Here is an 18671-nt window from a genome sequence, read left to right as displayed (position 1 = left end):
GAGGGATCAGTGCATCACAAGTGCAATGCACAAACTCCATGCACTACAATGTTTTTCCGCAGCTCCAGGTCCATATGGAGATATTGAGCTTATTTTATGGGGCTGAAAGAAATTTGGCTGGACTAAAAATTGTTGTGATGTCACTGCTCTGCAGCACCCAGCCATCCTTCTCTAGCCTAGCTGAATGGCTGTAATTCATCCCTGAGAAGACACTTGGGAATAATTGACAGCCACGTCTTGAAGCCACACCTCGATCAGAGTCCGAGCCCGAGTTTCTTTTGAAATTCTGAGGGACACAGCCATGTGCTTTACTGCAGGTGAATAAGAGACCCATATAATACTCTATATTTGGGTCAAACTATTTTGGGAGCTATTGGCTTCTTGACATAATTGGAGAGGAACACCAGCACGCCTTTTAAACTATAACCATCATTTTCAGTGGACCCAGGTTGGGATAACATCTGAGTTCTGGGCTCAACCATATCGGCTCCTTTACCAATTGAGTTTACTATATCACCATTGTTATTGAGAGCATAGGAGTAGCCTATTTACCTACTATAGGAATCTCTCTCGCATTTCCTGAGTGCAGCAGCAAAGATATATCATCTTCTTGGCTTCTCTTTCCCCTCAGTTTATTCATTGGGGAACTTGATTTTATATGATTGTATAACCTTTACAATCCCTCAAACCACCTATTTGCCTTGTTGGTCTCTTAAATTAGTTATTTAGCAATTATAAAGGAATTATGGAATGAATCTGCTTGTGGAAAGAAATCTGCATATAACTTTAGTTATCTTCTGGAGCAGTGGTTCGCAACCACAGGGCCATGACTGCAACCTTCCACCTGCAGGGCCACTGCTTCAGACTGGCTTACTGGAGAACCAAAGGATCCTCTGATGGGCCTAGGTCCACTGTCTTACCGAATAAAAACAACTGAGTACTACTAACACTACTTTTTATGAATGAAAGTATAGAGCAGAAATTACTCCATGGGCCATTTGACCTTCACCCGACTGAAAGAAATAGTGCCTATGAAAGACATCATTAGAAGAGACACAGGTAGAAAGAGCATGGGATTATCAGTCTTCATATGTGGGTGGTGCTGGCTTCTGTGCTAAAGTTAAGCACCGCCATTGACACCAATAATTCAGGTGGGCCATTCTACCCTGGGGGCCACTAGACCACTGACACTGTTGACTTGAAGGATTTCCTGGGCCCTACCAATGCCACCAGTGATTTTTTTGTTTGGGGGGGGGGGTTATCTCTTCTAGTGCCACTATGCCATAGACACCAATGAATTAAGGGGCTATTCTCCCCTGGGGTTCACAATCCCACTCACACCAATGATTTGGATGGTTATTCTTTGTTGTTGTGTTTATTATAATTACAGCAACTTATATTTTTTAGAATAACTAAAGATATGTACAGGCACCTCTGGGTAAAACAATTGCATGCATCAGATATAGTTGTGAATTGCTGTGTTTTACCCTGATGATATTGGAAAGCGCCCATGCCATGTAAAGGCAGTGGTATTACAGGTCTAAGTAATTACTGCTACTACTGCCAGGTTAACTGCTTCCCGACTGCCCCATATAGATATACTGCTGCAGGGCGGCTGCTCTGCACTAGATCACATATCTGGTACGTGATCAGCGCTTCCGGGTAGAGCACACACACCCACAACTCTGGCTATGCTGTGATTCGTTACAGCACAAGCCGAAAAGTGGGTTCTGGCGAATGAATGAGTGCCGGGACCTGCTAATCGGTTCACTGATTCACAGAAGAGAGCTCTGTGTTAGTAAACAACACAGAGCTCTATGTACTGACAAGATTGCTTAGGAAAAGCAGCACATACATTATCACACACATTCCTCATTTTTAGGCACAGTTAAGCCCTTGATTGCCCCTAGATGTTAACCTTTTCCCAGCCAGTGTCATTAGTACAGTGACAGTGTAAAATATTAGCACTGATCACTGTATTAGTGTCACTACTGATGTCAGTGTTAGTCAGTGTACCCCCCAGCCAGCATCAGCTAGTGTCAGATTGCCCACCACATTATCACAGTCCCACTATAAGTTGCTGATTGCAGCCATTATTAGTTTTAAAAAATAAAATATATATTCCATAGTTTGTAGACGCTATAACTTTCATGCAAACCAAATAATATACACTTATTGGGATTTTTTTTTAAAAGACATGTAGCAGAATACCTTTTGGTCTAAATTTATGAGCAAAAAAATTTTTTTTGAATTTTTATAGTATATGTTTAATAGCAGAAAATAAAATATTTTTTTTTTTTTTTTAAATGTTGCTCTTTTTTTGTTTATAGTAAAAAATTAAAAAAAAACAGTGGTGATATAATGCCATTAAAAGAAAGCTCTATTTTTGTGAAAAAATATATATATAAATTTGGTTTGGGTACAGTGTTGCATGGACCGCACAATTACCAGTTAAAGTAGCACAGTGCTGAATAGCAAAAAATGGCCTGGTCATGACGGGGGTAAAACCTTCCGGAAGTCAAGTGGTTAACTAAGTTTTTAAAACTTCAGTGAAGTTTCCTTGTAAATGAAACATCTGTTTTGCTTTTTTGCCATAGTAAAGCCAAGAAGGGTTTTGTGTTTTATGACTGTCTGGCTTAAATGAAGAGGAATAATTATTATTAAGAAATTATGACCTATGGGGCTGTAAATAGAAAAATGACCTGAAAACCACCTGTTTCTCAAACCCTCTGGACAGTTAAAGCGACATTAAAGCTTCCTTTTTTTTTTAAATTAAAACTACCTAATTTGTTAGTTGTTTTTTTTCCATTCAGCCCACTGGAAAAAAGCTAATCATCTATGCCCAGCTTTACAACCCAAACGAATCTTTACTTTTGACTGGTGTCACCTGGTACAGAAAGTAATGAGACAAGGGCACAGATATCAAGGAAAACACTTTATTTCATATAGTAGAGAAGTTGTACAGCTTCAGTCAAGTTTTCCTTGCGTCCTTTGTCTTCTTTGGCATAACCGAGGCTCAGTCACCCATTTTTACCCCCCCCCCCAACCACCCATCTGAAAGAGACCTATTCCATGAGCAGTTGTACCCAGGGGCGGACTGAAAACTCATGGGGCCCCCGGGCAATAGGGGATCATGGGGCCCCTGTGTCCTTGCCCAAACTCAAAAAAGCCTATGAAAAAGGTACCAGGGGCATCTCATGGGGCCCCCTACTGACCTCGGGCCCTCAGGCAGTGCCCGAGTTTCCAAATGGTCAGTCCGCCCCTGGTTGTACCTATTATTCCCAGTGCAGTGTTTTGTTTTCTATATGTTTACATACATACAGACCTTTTCAAGTCTAAAATTAATGTTAAGCAGAATTAAGTTCAGCCATCCACAAAAGTCCCAGTTTCTCACATGGCCTCTTGAGAAAATGAATTGCCCACCCCTGGCTTAAACCTTTTTTTCCAAAAGTAAAAAAAACAGCTGCTGTAACCACTTACAAAGTTGTAGCTGGAGTTGGGCTTTACTTTGTTTCCTACTTGAACTCTAGGCCAGGGGTGGGCCTGATGGATCATCAGAGCTGGCTGCCTACACCCAAAATAGGCAGCCAGCTGAAGAGGACCACGGTGGCGGTGCGGGACCCACTGTGTGGCACCCGAACATCATATTGCAGTGGGACAACAATGGAGTCACTGTGTGGGTGAGTATGAGCTTTGAAGAGCACTGCAGGTAAGTGGGAAATATGTGGGGATTGAGGGGAGTTGAGCACCGCTTTAAATAGTATTTTAGCGGTCTTTACGTGAGACCAAAAAGAGGGACAAGTGAGGACGACAAAGGGACAGATGATTTGCTTCCAGGGGTGTCAAACTGGTGGCCCTCCAGCTGTTGTGAATCTACAAGTCCCATCGTGCCTCTGCCTTAGGAGTCATGCTTGGAACTGTCAATCTTGCAATGCCTCCTCGGACTTGTAGTTTGGCAACAGCTGGAGGGCCACCAGTTTGACATCTGTGCAATAGAGTAAACCGCTTTCTTTCCTAATGTTATGTCTGCAGGAATGGTTGCAGCCATAGAATTTAGAAGGCTAAAGCTAGCTGTACACCAGTAGAATTCCACTCAAAATTTTGAGAACAATCGTTCAATTTTCTAATCATTAATATGTCAAATATGTTTGTTTTCACCCGCAGTGATGAGAAAATTGAAGGGAGCAGGATGGATTTTTTTCTCAAACAAACTCATTTTTAACAGTGTATGTGGTTTTTTGTTTGTTAAAGTCCATTCATTCAAAAATTGGATGTTAATAGCAATTGAAATTTTAAAGTGCTTTCTAATGACTTTTCGTCAAGTCAGGGAATGTAGTGAGAATTTTTGTACCAAGTTTAGTTTGAGAATCTACTGATGTATAGCCAGCTTAAAGTGGAGTTCCACCCAAAAGGGGAAGTTCCGCTTTAAAGATTGGTCCCCCCGCTCCCCATTAAGGATTGGCACCTTTGGGGAGCTGGCGGGGAACGAGTACCCGAATTTGACAGGTATCCGCTCCCACTTCTGCTAGGCGATCGGAAGCGGAAGTTGTCCTACTATTCTCCCTCCCCGAAGTCTTGTGGGACACGTGACAGGTCCCAGAAGACGACGGGCCATTCAGAAAGAGCAGCACTACTCGCGCATGCGCTGTGGGCAAGCTATCACAGCCGGGTGCCCACACTGAAGATGCCGGCGCCTGGAATACAGGACGGCCGGTGAAACGGACTGCGACGGGGGCAACGCAGGATCGTGGGACAGGCAAGTGGCTGTTTTTTAAAAGTCAGCAGCTACAGTTTTTGTAGCTGCTGACTTTTATTTTTTTACAGAGTGAGTGGAACTTTGCTTTAAGTCCCAAACTGAGCTGTAGCACCATCAATCAAATAACAGGGAGATTTAGGAGCAGACTAGAAGCCTATGACTGCCTTTTTTCCTTTGGAATGAACATGACTAGATTTCTCTTGGGGTGCTGTAAGTTGTTGATCCCAAATATAACTCACCTCAAACTTGTTCTGTTCAGTAAATAAGCATTTTTCCATAAACTAAGGAATTGTAAAGAATTAGAGATTATATTGTGACTGTGTTAGGGTAGAGTGGCAGCGCGTTTGTGGAGTTAAAACAGGAGGTGAGGAGGCATCGCATTGCTTCCTCACCGCCTGTCAGTAGACTCTGAAGCATGGATCAAACAAAAGTCAGACTTCAGAAAAAAGGGAGATTAAGGCTACGTTCACACTAGCGTTGTGTGCAGGCGGCAGAGAGGTGTTTGGGAGGCGTTTTTACCTCTTCCCAAATGCCTCTGCCAATTCTGCACATTACAGCACATGGTGCTGTTCTAACGGGAGCGTTGCGTCGCGGCAAAACGGATGCCTCTGGTCGAGTCAGGAGGCGTTGAAGCCTCCTATTCTCGTCTATGGTGCCGGTCTGCAAACGCCCGGCCAGCGTTTGTGGTGCGGTTGCGACGCAGTTGCGACGCGGTTGCGCCGCGTTTGCGGAGCGGTAACACCACTCAAACTGCATTAAAGGCGTTTGTGGGGCCTTATTAATGCTCGGTAAACGCCTAGCAACCGCCGCTAAACCACGCATGCGGCGTTTGCGGAGCGTTAAAAAACGCTCCGCAAACGCCGGACCAACGCTTGCCAAAAGCTATAGGGGTTGGTAAAACAGCCAAGTGTGAATGAGCCCTTAGACCAGTGTTTATCAACCTTTTTTCAGTCAATGCACCCTCTAAAATTATTTACACTCTCAAGGCACCCAATTCTAAAACATAAAAAACGTAAACTAATAGTTTTACACAACAACATCCACACACAAAGTACACCCAATGTTAGAGGTGATTTATTCTTCCAAAGCAAATATACCTCTGCTCACACTAGTACTGACTAGTATTGCAGTGTTCTCCCTCAGTTTCCAGTCATCACTCAGCTAAAATGACCCCAGTACTGATGGAGAGGCAGGGGAGGGGCAAACAAGGATGTCGTGCAGGCACCCGATGTCTTCTTTATAAACTGATGATGCCATTGGTTGTTAGGAAGCCGAAAGCTAGAAGGTCGTAAAAGTGCACAATAAAAACATGTAGCTTTGTGAAGCTAAAGGCGTTACGCTTCCCCCCTTCCAAAAATTAAAAGTCAGTAGCTGCAAACACTGTAGCTGCTGACTTTTAATATTAGGGCACTTACCTGTCCAGGTATCCAGCAGTGTCCTTACCCCAAGCCGATTCTTCAGTTGGCTGTCGGGTGCTGGTGCCTCCATCTTGCCTAAGGGAAACCGGCAGTAAAGCTTTGTGGCTTCACAACCAGTTTCCTACTAGGCATGCGCGAAACGCTCTTTGTGAATGGGCCGCAGTCCTCTGGGACCTGTAAAATGTCCCAGCGGACTATGGGGGGCAAACTTCCGGCTCAGTTCGAGCCAGGAAATGGGAGCGGCGACCTGTCAAAGCAAACACAGCAAACTCTGTACTCCTGTGCTGGGGATGGACTCAGCAGAGGCTAAGGTGACAATTCAGATGTCCTGGAATATACACTCCTTGCTGACCTCAACGGACCGGGGTAGTCCAAAGTCACTGAATACAAAGAAAACAAAAAGAGGGCGCACCGGCCTAGTGCATTATCATAAAAAATATTTATTAAAAGGATAAAAAGTAAGTATCATACTCACAATGGACATATAAGAAAAAGGCACATCACACTAAACAGTGGTGTACAATCCACACTGCATCTAAGTCCAAAAAATGGAACCCTGGACTTCCAACTGGCTAACGCGTTTTTGGACTTAGATGCAGTGTGGATTGTACACCGCTGTTTAGTGTGATGTGCCTTTTTCTTACTTTTTATCCTTTTAATAAATATTTTTTTACGATAATGCACTAGGCCGGTGTGCCCTCTTTTTGTTATCTTTTTATTCGAGGACCTGTCAAAACCAGGTAGCTGCTCCCCCCCAAAAAGTGCCAAATGTGGCAGTGGAGGGGGAGGCAGATAAGCCTCTTCCACTTTTGGGTGGAACTCCGCTTTAAAAGGCAGACTTAACCTCCCTGGAGGTATTTCCGAGTGTAGCTCGGGGTAAAGTTTCAGCACCACAAGCGGTAACCCCGAGCTACACTCGGGAATACACTGCAGTGTTGCTCCGGGATCTCTTCTTCACTTACCTTGTCCTGCGCTCCCGCGATGTCCCCCCTGCAATGTCCCCAGCAATGTTCTCCGGCCAATGCCAGCATCTATCTTCCTGTAAAAGTGACATTCACTAAATTCACTAAAATCACATAGTAAAACATTCCTGTATCAAAGCATTTCACATACATTTTGTCCCGAGTGCTTTGTCCTGTGCCCTGCCTGCATTTTTACTGTTCTTTCTGCCTGGAAACTGAGAAACGTCCATGGCGTCCAAAAAGCTTCCCTTTAGGTCAAAAGTGGTTTTAGACCAGCTAGAGAACAGCGATAGTAAATCAGAACCACTTGCAGAATTGAGTGATAATGATTTGTGGGGAAATTCATCATCAGATACTGAAGACGATTTCGCGACTTTGCTCAGTGATGTGCGAACTTGGTGCTATATTTCAAATTTCAGTGTTTTTGGTTTGATTATAATATTGAATTAAATGTATTATTATTATTTTTAATGATTATTTATTAAATTATAATTTATGATTTCGTGTTTCAAATTTTAACATATCCGGGATGTTTACTAGACTCTTGTTCAGACAGATTTCAGTGAGTTATTCCTACAAATTACAGGCCTACAATAAAAAAAACTACATATTTCCATGCAAAAAAATGTACTGCTTTGAGCCCAGAAATATGGACATTATCAGACCGCTAGGGAGGCTACTCCACCTGCATACAATTTTTTGCCAAATTTTAGGCATTTAGCCAAGGCACCCCTGAACAAGCCTGAAGGCGCCCCAGGGTGTCTGGACACCTTGGTTCAAAAAAGGCTGGTTTAGACACATTCTACCCTTACAGTGTCTGATTTCCCAGGTTATACCCTGTAATCCACAAAAGAAGTGCCTTTTTCACAGTCCTGTGAACAAATATTAGTCGTGAATTATCAGGAAAATGTTTTTTGCACAGGAATTATTGTTTATTAGGTTTTTAACCCATAATATTGGGTATAACATAATATTTCATAAGTTATGTTTGCAGGTTGCTGAAGTTGCCCATAGCAGTATAATAGAATGTTTGCTGGTGTAATAGGTTGAGGTGTAATACTAAATATGACCACATGATGGCACACACAGATTTCTTTCCAGCAGACTGGCCCATGTATTTATTCTGCGTTTGACAAGATAAAGTAGAACTTTAGGCAAAACTTTTCATTTTGGATAGAGTAAGGGAGGGTTATGACCCTTGTCAGATTTTGTTTCTCACCATCTGTGTCCCATTGAGGAGATTTCCCTTTCCTTTATAGCCAAACAGGTGAGAGAAAATCCCTACAAATTAAGGGAATCTCTTGGGGCCTCCAGGTCACCAGAACTAGTGTCCCCATTGGAATTTCTCCAGTATTACTATTCTGGGGACAACCCACAGGGATTTTCTTTCACTTTCATTGATAACAGTAAACAACACAAATAGAGAGGGTGAATCTCCCTATCGGGGGCACAGACAGCAATAAAAGCTGACAGGTGCTCTGATCCATCTTCAACCCAGCAGACCAGTTATATAAAGTGCCTAGGTGTGTTTTACACACATTTAAAGTGCAACTAACGGGAAAGCTTTTTTTTTTTCATTTTGGGTAGAGTAAGGGAGTTTTTTTGCCATTTGTGTCCAATAGGAGTGATTTCCCTTTGCTTCCAATGAGGGATCCTGGCTGTTACCAGGATCACCAGAATTAGTTGTCCCCATTGGAAAATTTCCCCTCTATTACTATTCTGGTGTCAACCCAAAAGTTGGGATTTTTGTCTATATGTAAGGATAGTGCAGCGCTACATATAACTCTAAAACAGGGCCATACAGTGGTGTATATACCTCATAAAGGTGAAAGAGATACACATAAAGATGAATGAAAAAAGACGAGTCTAAAGGAACATCAGCCCCTACTCATTCAATTGATAGCACATACAGTTGCAAGAAAAAGTATGTGAACCCCTTGGGATTACGTGGAGTTTTGCATGAATTGGGCATAAAATGTGCTCTGAACGTCATCTAAGTCACAACAATAAACTATTGGCAGCAATTAAACCATGGCAACATCTATTGTTTGTGTAGTATTATGTTCAGCAGACTGTGTTCTTCTATTGTTGTGACTTAGATGACGTTCAGAGCACATTTTATGCCCAATTCATGCAAAACTCCACGTAATCCCAAGGGGTTCACATACTTTTTCTTGCAACTGTATATATAGACATATAACACACTAACCCTTCTTGATCCTCATCTGAGGGATCATAACTGAGTGCAGAAAGTGTGTGTGTCCCTTAAGGAATATAATGATAATAACAACACAGTGAGCCGTGCCAAAACAACAACAGTGATACAGAACTCCAGTCCTCCTTGTGCATGAATGCTGCAATAGAAATGTCCACATACACAATCACACTCATGCAGGTGATATTCTTGTGCTTGTGCTGACAACGTGCCAATCCTCAGTAGCTGGAGTGCCCCCTCACCTTCCTGCCCAGGCCCCACAGGGCCAATGAGCCTTATAAATCACTTTGATGGTCCTCCCAGGTCTGGGTGTTCTCCTTGGTAATGGTGGTGGTACTCTCTCCTCTTTTAATGGTAAGGACGCCAGCCATTAATGACACTGCCGTTTGGATGACAAAGCAGAAGTGCTGTTTCTATTCTCAGTCAGCTTTCTCTTAGAAGGGGGTTCAGACATTTCTCATCCTCTCAGCTCTCCGTTCCCGGGATGAAAAAATCTCCGCTTTTTGTCTACTTTCACTTTCGATGATAACAGTAAACAGGACAAATAGAGAGGGTGAATCTCCCTAACGGGGGTCACAGGCAGCAATACAAACTGACAAGTGTTCTAATTCCTCTCCATTTTATGCAAACCTAAAAGAAAATTTTGCCTTTTGTTACATTTTAATACACATTACAATTAATTTCTGTGAATGATCTGCTCTAAGGAAGCACTGCACTGTACAACACGTGTGAAAACTGCACAAATGGGAACAGTTCCTGCAAATATTTATTTCCCTTCTTAAATTTAACATTCCGTTTCCTTGACGTATAGCTCCAGTTTAGTTGAGAAAAAAAAATGAATCCCCTCGGGGTGATCAATGCAACAATATTGGAAGAATGTTAACAAACTTTGTTGCAGATTCCTACCTGTTTCTTCTCTGAAGGAATATCTGTTTGTTTCACCACATCCTTTGCAGTCTGATTTTCACTGGGAAGATCTGGTTCATTATAATCACCTGATGCACTTTCAGTGTTTTAACCACCTCCTGTCCGGCTGTTGACATCCGGACGGTGGCAGTGCAGGGTCCGGTGGCCGTTTATAAACGGCCTCCCCGCACCCTGCTTGTGCGCGCTCCCTGGGAGCGCGCAGCACTCCGGAGGACACAGTGGAACACCGATCGTCGGACGGGACCTCTGTGCAAGGTCCCGATCATGTGATCACTGATTGGCCAATCAGTGATCACATGCAGAGTAGTAAGCAAAATGTCACTTATGACATCATTGCTTACTACGTGTGAAATCTGTGAATGATCACAGAGGTCACATGGTACAAGGCTATTCACAACTGCCTTGTACCATGTGACAAGCTGTGACCAATCATAGCTCACACAGTAGTTCTCAACGGCAGCAAGAATGCAGCCAGAGAGAAGGAGAAATGAATGCTTTTACAGCCTTTATGGGTGTAAAAGCAATCCGTGTAAAAAAAAAAAAATCTTCATCACACCCCACAAGTAGTACAGTGTCACCATGGTGACACTGTACTGCTAGTGTGACAGTATGTAAAAAAAAACATAAATAATAATATAAAAAAATAAAAAAAATTGTAAAAAAAGTTTAAAAATTATAATTTTTGGTTATAAACTAATTTGGGGTTTGTTTTTTTTTTTACTAAAAAGATAACGGAATACATTTTGGCCAAGATTTAGGATGAAATACTATTTATTTGCAAAATTTTATAAGAAAAACACTTTTTTTAAACATGTTTGGACATTTTCATGTACATAGCAAAAAAAATATAAAAATCCCAGTGGTGAATACATACCACCAAAATAAAGCTTTATCTGTCTCAAAAAATGCTAAAAAATTTATATAGGTACAGTGTTGCATGACCGCGCAATTGTCATTCAAAGTGTGATAGCGCTGAAAGCTGAAAATTGGCTTGGACAGGAAGGGGGTAAAAAGTGTCCGGATTTGAAGTGGTTAATGAGACCAGTTGCAGTGTCTGTAAAGCTGGCCATACATTATACAATTTTCCTATTCAATTTCCTTTAGATTTACTTTATAGTACTTAGATGTAACTATAGAGTGCAGGTATTTGCTCGATTGCATACAAATCAAAAGTGTTTAGGTTTGCCGTCATATTATATAGTTTTGGTAAATCTAAAGGAAAATTGTACAATAAGATTGTATAATTTATGGCCAGCCTTAGTATTTACCCCTGGGGAATGTCTCACTAAAACTGAAATTCCTATTGCAAAGAATCTCAAAATTCTGACAGAATCTTGGTGGAGACTTCTGGGAAAATCAGTGAGCCAATCACAAGAGCAGGAAATAACATTTCTGGGAAAGTTTTGTACACCATTGTACAGAACGCCTCCAGGTTACCATATTACATTGAATGTTACTGAAAATTACAGCGCTGCAGATTGAAAAGGAAAGGTACTTTATAATCAAAGTATAACTAAAGGTAAAAGTTAGTCTTTTTGAGTAGAGATGGGATAGAACACCTATTAGGTTTTTTTTTTTTTTGCTGTCTGTCCTCTCATTCGAATGATTCTCCTTCTCTATTTTTCTGTTTACTATTATTATTACTTATTTATTTATTTCAGGTACTTATATAGCGCCGTCAATTTACGCAGCACTTTACATATATATTGTACATTCACATCAGTCATTAACCCTCAAGGGGCGTACAATCTAAGATCCCTAACTCACATTCATACATACACATACTAGGGCCAATTTAGACCGGAGCCAATTAACCTACCATTATCTATTATCACCAAAAGTAAAAGAAAATCTCAAATTTTATTTGTCCCCAGAACAGTAAGAGCGAGGAAATCTTCCAATGGGGACACTAATTCTCATGATAACAAGGAATTCCCTCACTTTGGAGGGATTTCCTCCCACTTCATTTTCACTTGCTCATTTCTCAACTTCCAATGGGACACAGATGGCACAAAAGAGTTATAACCAGGGTGGATAAAAATCAATGATTTTTTTTAAAAAATCGGATTTTTTTTATTTAAATCGGATTTTTTTGAATAAAATGCTTTTTGAGGAAAATATATTACCATTCAAAGGTTATTCCATCATGAAATAAAGATTCGTTTTCTAATTATGTAGAATAAGGCTGTATATGTTTAATTTTTTTGGTAAATAAATTCCATGAATCCATTCACAATGTCATGCTCTTCCAGAGGTTTTTGTAAGATTATTGGGCAGTTTCTCGGCCTACAAGATATTATCACAGATGATTGGTTTACTTTTGCAGTTCTCAAAACTGAATTTGACTCAGCGGAGATCACATGCCTCTTCTTCACAGCAAAAATGTTATAACATGAACAGAGTTAAGAAAAAGACCTTCATCCTAACTTCTACAAACCTATGAATACAGAATCAACCCCTTCAGTGCTAAGTTTCAAGAAGTTCAGTGAATAGAATAGAAACAATATTTTTCTGATTGTTTGGAGTGGAATAGATCTGCACAAGAAGAAAGTGAAACTAAGTGTGAGGAGGAAGGGGCTGACAGTCTAAGTTTCTTAAAATATATATATTTTGTTTAGCCAAATTAGTTAACAAACATGGATGTTTAAGCAAATAACATATGCTGGAATGTTATTGTTTCAGTTGAATAAATCTATTTAAATTGTTATTATTAAGGTAATGATTATTTTTCTCCTTCCTAAGTACAACAGAAAAGTTGTCCAAATATGAATGATTAACCTATTAAACTGGGGATAAAAAAACTAATCTGAAAAGTTGTTATTCTAAAAATCTTCCTCTATTTGCATATTAAAGTTATAGCAGCAAGAATTAGTCTTTATGTAGAAAACTAGGATTTAAATCAAGCCTTACTGACTAGTGATTTAAATCGTGATTTAAATCGAGATTTAAATCAATTTGATTTAAATCAAATCCACTGATTATAACTCCCCTTACTCTATGCAAAATGAAGAACAAAAGTTTTGTTGTTCCAGTTCAAATTACAATATGGCTTGTGTAGCAATTGTATATCCTATATTGTTTTTTTTTTAAATTTGTCTTTTTTTTTATTAAATAAATAGTTGTTATCCCGTATTTTATGTAATGTACGTTTCTGCCACTAGAGGTCACCAAATTATCACACAAAAAGACATAAACTGACTTCTTTATTCTCGTTAAATGCATAATAAATGCAGAACTCCTGCAAAATGTTACCAAAAATTTAAATTTATTTATCAGGCTTGATTGTCAGGGAAGTTGGCAGGGAATTTAAGGAGACGCAGTTTAAGTTAAATCGATTTCTGTATGTAAACTTGTACAGGACAGAGTAAAGGATGGGACTTCAGAGCCACAGCTTGTGTTGTATGTAGTAATTATGTGGTTGTGTGACAATTTACCAAATCTAATTAGCTCATAGCAGGAGGACCACCACACATTTCCTCTTAGAGGATCCAAGTGCACAGAATCAGCAGCATCTGCGATCGTCTGGTGAAGTGTAAACGGTCCTTATTACATCCGTTGTAAAGATGGCATTTCATTTCCAAAGGCCTCTTCCAAGCCAGGGCTGGCTGTCTTCCCTAGCCCTAAACTTGCTTGGATGATAGCTGATCCTAATCAGTACATACATCCTATTATGGGAAAGATATATGCTGATTTGGAGTCTTGCCTTATTATCCATCTAGCAAAACAATTTAGGAGATAATAGAGATTCAGACGTCATGGTCTCTGCAGGAGAATGTGGTCCTTATTCGGTATGGCAGAGAGAAAAATGCAGAAACCCATGGCAAATAATCACACTCACCTTTCGTTGTTAGAACTTCACTTTGTGAATGATTTGTCAAGTCTGAGTGGTGGCTATGGGTCATTGCATAACTTATTAGGCTCGGTTCCTAATAGTGCCATTTTGCAGGCCACAGCACAGCAGTCTATTCAGTTGAATGGGCTGCCGTGCCTAGAAAAATGCAGGGAAAAGGTCCCTGCAACTTTCCAGAAATCACAGCCCACACTGGAAACTGCACTACAGTGAGGTTCCCAGTACGGGTGTGATTTCCAATGTGGGCGGCGTGCCATTAAGATTAATGGCACCTGCGGGTCCTGTGTTTTCTGTGCAGGTGGTTGCAGTTGCGGGACCTAATGGCTTACATTGTATGCATGAAGGTAAAAAATCTTCAGTGTGCGGCTTCCCCCCAGCCCCCCCCCCCATACTCACCTTAGCCTGATCCTGATCCAGCAGTGTGCATGAGAGCAGAAGCTCTCCTGGGTCTCTGCCTCCTCATTGGCTGGGGCACTACAGTGGGAACCATTGGCTCCATTGCTGTCAATCACAGCCAGTGAGGTTAGGGCAGGGTTGAGACGCTCACTGTTTGTCTCATAGACACACAAAGGCAGTTCAGGAGCAAGCAAACATGACTGCCCCCAGATCAAGCAGCTTGCTGTAGGGGCACTCAACATGAGATAGGGGCCAGGAGCGTGGCGCGGGACCCAATAAGAGGAGGATTGGGGCTACCCTGTGCAAAACCATTGCACAGAGCAAGTAAGTATGACATGTTTGTTATTTTTTCTTTAAGAAAAGCTGAAGCTTTACAAACCCTTTCAGTAAAAATGGTTGTTTATAACAGTGAAATTCATTGCAATAAGCAATCAGTCATGCTCTGGTAAGCAATTATGCTATGGTCACTGTATGTAAAAAAAAAACAAAAAAAAAACTTAAAGGAAAATATTTTTAATTTTTTTTTTTTTGTTACATATTTTCACCAGTCAGTGTCCCTGATCACTGCCACACCAGTTATATCGTGATGTTGCACTGCACTGGTAACAGTATGTAAAAAAATGCTGAAAAAGCATTTTTTTTTTATTTCTTTATTTTCCAAAAAATTGTGACAAAAAATTACAACTTCAAAAGCTTGCCATGCCTCTTACTAAACACTTTGAAATCGCTACTTTCCAGAAGGGGTCATTTGAGGGCTGTTTGTACTGTCCTGCCATTTTCGGGCCTCAAGAAATGAGATAGGCCATCAATACATCAGGATTGATTGATTTTCAGATATACTGTATATACCATAGTTTGTGGACTCTATAACTTTCTTACAGACTAAATAATATACACTGATATTGGTTATTTTCACCAAAAAATGTAGTGGAATGCATTTAGGCCTAAATGTATGAAGAAATATTATTTATTTGCAACATTTTATAACAGACGCAACGAAAAATGCATTTTTTTTCAATGTTTGGTCTGAAAATTGTCCTGGGTTGGAAGGGGGTGAAAATGCCCCATATTTATGTGGTCAAAGGCACAGTGGACGCATGTGTCCTCAAATCTATCCATTGCTATATGTGCTCCTACTAAAAAGGCTCTGAAATTTACACACTTAGGACCGCAGTATTCAGAGGAGACTTGTTATGGGCACTGCGGCTTACACATTATTATTATTATAATACAGGATTTATATAACGCCAACAGTTTGCGCAGCGCTTTACAAAATGAAGGCAGACATTACAGTTACAATACAATTTGGTACAAGAGGAATCAGATATTTACAAATATGTGCAAACAAAACCCTTAACATGGTTAGACGGGGTTAATTTGGTTGTTTTGCAGGCTTGCTGGTAAGTATGCTGGGAAGTCTTTTGTTTGTTTATGACATGCGTTACCCTTCCATGTACACTTTACTGCAAAGGCTAGTTATAGGTTGGGATGGATGCCACTTTTTTGTACAGTAAGAGTCACATGTAGTGTCAACATGTTTCAAATGATGTTCCTCAGGAGTACAAATGGATGATATCAGTATGATGGAAATCACGATTGCTTTTGAAAACACGGAGGTATAAATTCAGCTGGAATCCGAACTGTGTGAACCCTCTTTCTCTCACAGAGGGGTTTATCGGCATGGAGAGACAGAAATCAAAAAAGTTTCAATTTTAAATGTCTGCAGAGTGCCGAAGAGTCAAACAGGGCATTTGTTGGATGCCCATAACGCCATATTGTAAAGGATCAGAAACATAGAGACATATCACGGTAAAGGTTTTTTTGGCAGACAGGATGTCACTTCTATCTCAGTACTCAAGAGAAAGCTCCAAGCTCTTCCAAATCATTTCAATCAAAGGAATAAACCGATCATAATCTAATGTAAATCTGTTGAGTCCAGCAGTGTCACTGAACTATTTCCGGAATGTACAGTATTATGGTCACTAGACAGAGACCCAGGCCATGATTTGATCCCTTAGCTTTAAGCACACTTTGCACAGGCAGCTATATAAGGGACAGTTTTGTCTGTTTTCATTCATTTTTCATTAATATGTTTTATAAATTTTCCTTCCTTTGCTGCTTATGCAAGAAAACTGTTTAGCAGTGACTAGCACAGGGGCGGACTGACAACTCATGGGGCCCCCGGGCAATAGGGGATTATGGGGCCCCTGTGTCCTTTCCCAAACTCAAAAAAGCCTATGAAAAAGATACCAGGGGCATCTCATGGGGCCCCCTACTGACCCCGGGCCCTCGGGCAGTGCCCGAGTTTCCAAATGGTCAGTCTGCCCCTGGGCTAGCATCTTCTAAGTGTTATCAGTCCTGAAGGTATTGCCCATCTTTGCTGATTTGCACACTGGCATTGTTTTCCACATGCAGTAGGACTTGATCTGTTTCATATCGTATTTCATGTTCTATCATAGGTTTTGGAAATTGGTATTAAATTGAATGAGGGTTTAAGGTTCGAGAAAGCACCAATTTGCACTAAAATATAATGTGAGATATGAACAGTAATGTCCAGGAGCTACTGCTTTGGAAATTTGGTTCCACTTTATTTGTGCCACTCGGTGCTACATTTTCCCACCTGTACAGGCCCATCTCCTGAACTGACAGCCAGAAGGGTGTGCAGAACTAACTGGAGACCCAGCTAAACACACCTAACAAAACACATGGCAATCAGAAAGGTGGTGTGTGAGATTAGATAATTTTACATAAGAGCTGGCAAAGCCCAATGTGTGCAGAGAGGAACATTAAGATCACTCTGTGTATTTTAGAGGGAAATGCAGCATTGCCTTGCTGGTGGTTGCTGAATAGGATGTGAGCTGTCAAACATTTTTCTACCTTTGAAAGATTCATTTGGGAATGAAGATCTCTCCTCCCTTCCGTGTGAGTGAAGAATCGTCCGGTTATCAATGGGAAGAGGGGTGTGTGTTTGTTTAAAATGAGCCCATGTCTCACATCTCCTCTTTGTTTCCTGTTTCCCGGGCCAGGATGGTGGGAAAAGTCACATCACGGACACATGTTGTGTTTCTACAGCATTGTACGACTGTACTTAGTCACATTCAGCTGGCCCCTATGTGTATTCTTTACATTACCATAAAACAGTTAAAGAAAACTTCTGGTGGTGGATTTATGCTCCCAACTGCACAGAATACATTTATAATATTAGTTGTTCGCTGTCTTACTGTCTCCGGAGAACTAATTGACAGGATTAGGGGCTTATTCTCCAATTATTGCAGATGAAAAAAAGCATCCAGTGCAATAAATGTAGATAAAAGATGAACCTGTGGAGAGCCAGTAGTGTGTCATCTGCAGGTCCAAATCCTATTTGGGATTTTTTTAGTCTCTAGAATATAAAAATTGTCATTCATTGTTGGGTTCAGATGTAAGCCATATGCCTTTGGAATCTCAGGAGAATTTATTATTGGTAGTGTCAATGTAATAGGGTTAAGGTTCTCTAGGAAAATCAATTGTTTATTACTCATGTATTTATTTATTGCTTTTCTCAGCTTTTAGTTGTAAATAGTTGATGTGGTGGCCATGTAGTTTGTAAAGTATCCCTTATACAGCATCTCCAAATATTTATTCTATAGTAAGGTGATCACTCATTGAAGATTCAATGCACCGCCTGTGGTCACTATCTGGAGCCAGCTCTGGTTGTAGAGACTACAGAAGCAGTCTTAAGATTTATTTATTATAAGTATTTATATAGCTTCATCAATTTACGCAGCACTTTACATAAATATTGTACATTCACATCAGTCCCTAACCCTCAAGGGGTGTACAGTCTAAGGTCCCTAACTTACATTTATACATACACATATTAGGGCCAGTTTAGACAGAATCCAACTAATCTACCAGCATGTGGAAGGGATCCGGAGTACCTGGAGGAAACCCACGCAGGCACAGGGAGAATATGCAAACTCCTGGCAGGTGGTGCCATGGTTGGGATTTGAACCAACGACCCTAGTACTGCCAGATGGAAGTGCTAATCACTTAGCTGCTGTGCTGCCTGATGACACAGAGATCTATTACTGTGGTCATGCAGTAAGCATATGGATAGATTTTTGCTTCAGGAGCCCTTAAATGATTCACCTTCTGATAAAGAGGG

General features: G+C 40.8%; 1 protein-coding gene across 5 annotated transcripts in view; it reads left to right on the top strand.

Moving 5' to 3' along the window:
- ARNT2 (aryl hydrocarbon receptor nuclear translocator 2) overlaps positions 1-18671 on the top strand; it is a 182129-nt gene that overhangs the window by 49294 nt on the left and 114164 nt on the right. The window lies entirely within an intron of this gene.

This window comes from Staurois parvus, unplaced genomic scaffold (genome assembly GCF_062004578.1).
Source record: "Staurois parvus isolate SC_StPar_1 unplaced genomic scaffold, SC_StPar_1.0 ptg000432l, whole genome shotgun sequence".
Classification (NCBI taxonomy): domain Eukaryota; kingdom Metazoa; phylum Chordata; class Amphibia; order Anura; family Ranidae; genus Staurois; species Staurois parvus.
The sequence above is the reverse complement of the archived record's forward strand: the minus strand, read 5'-3'. Positions and strand labels throughout refer to the sequence as shown.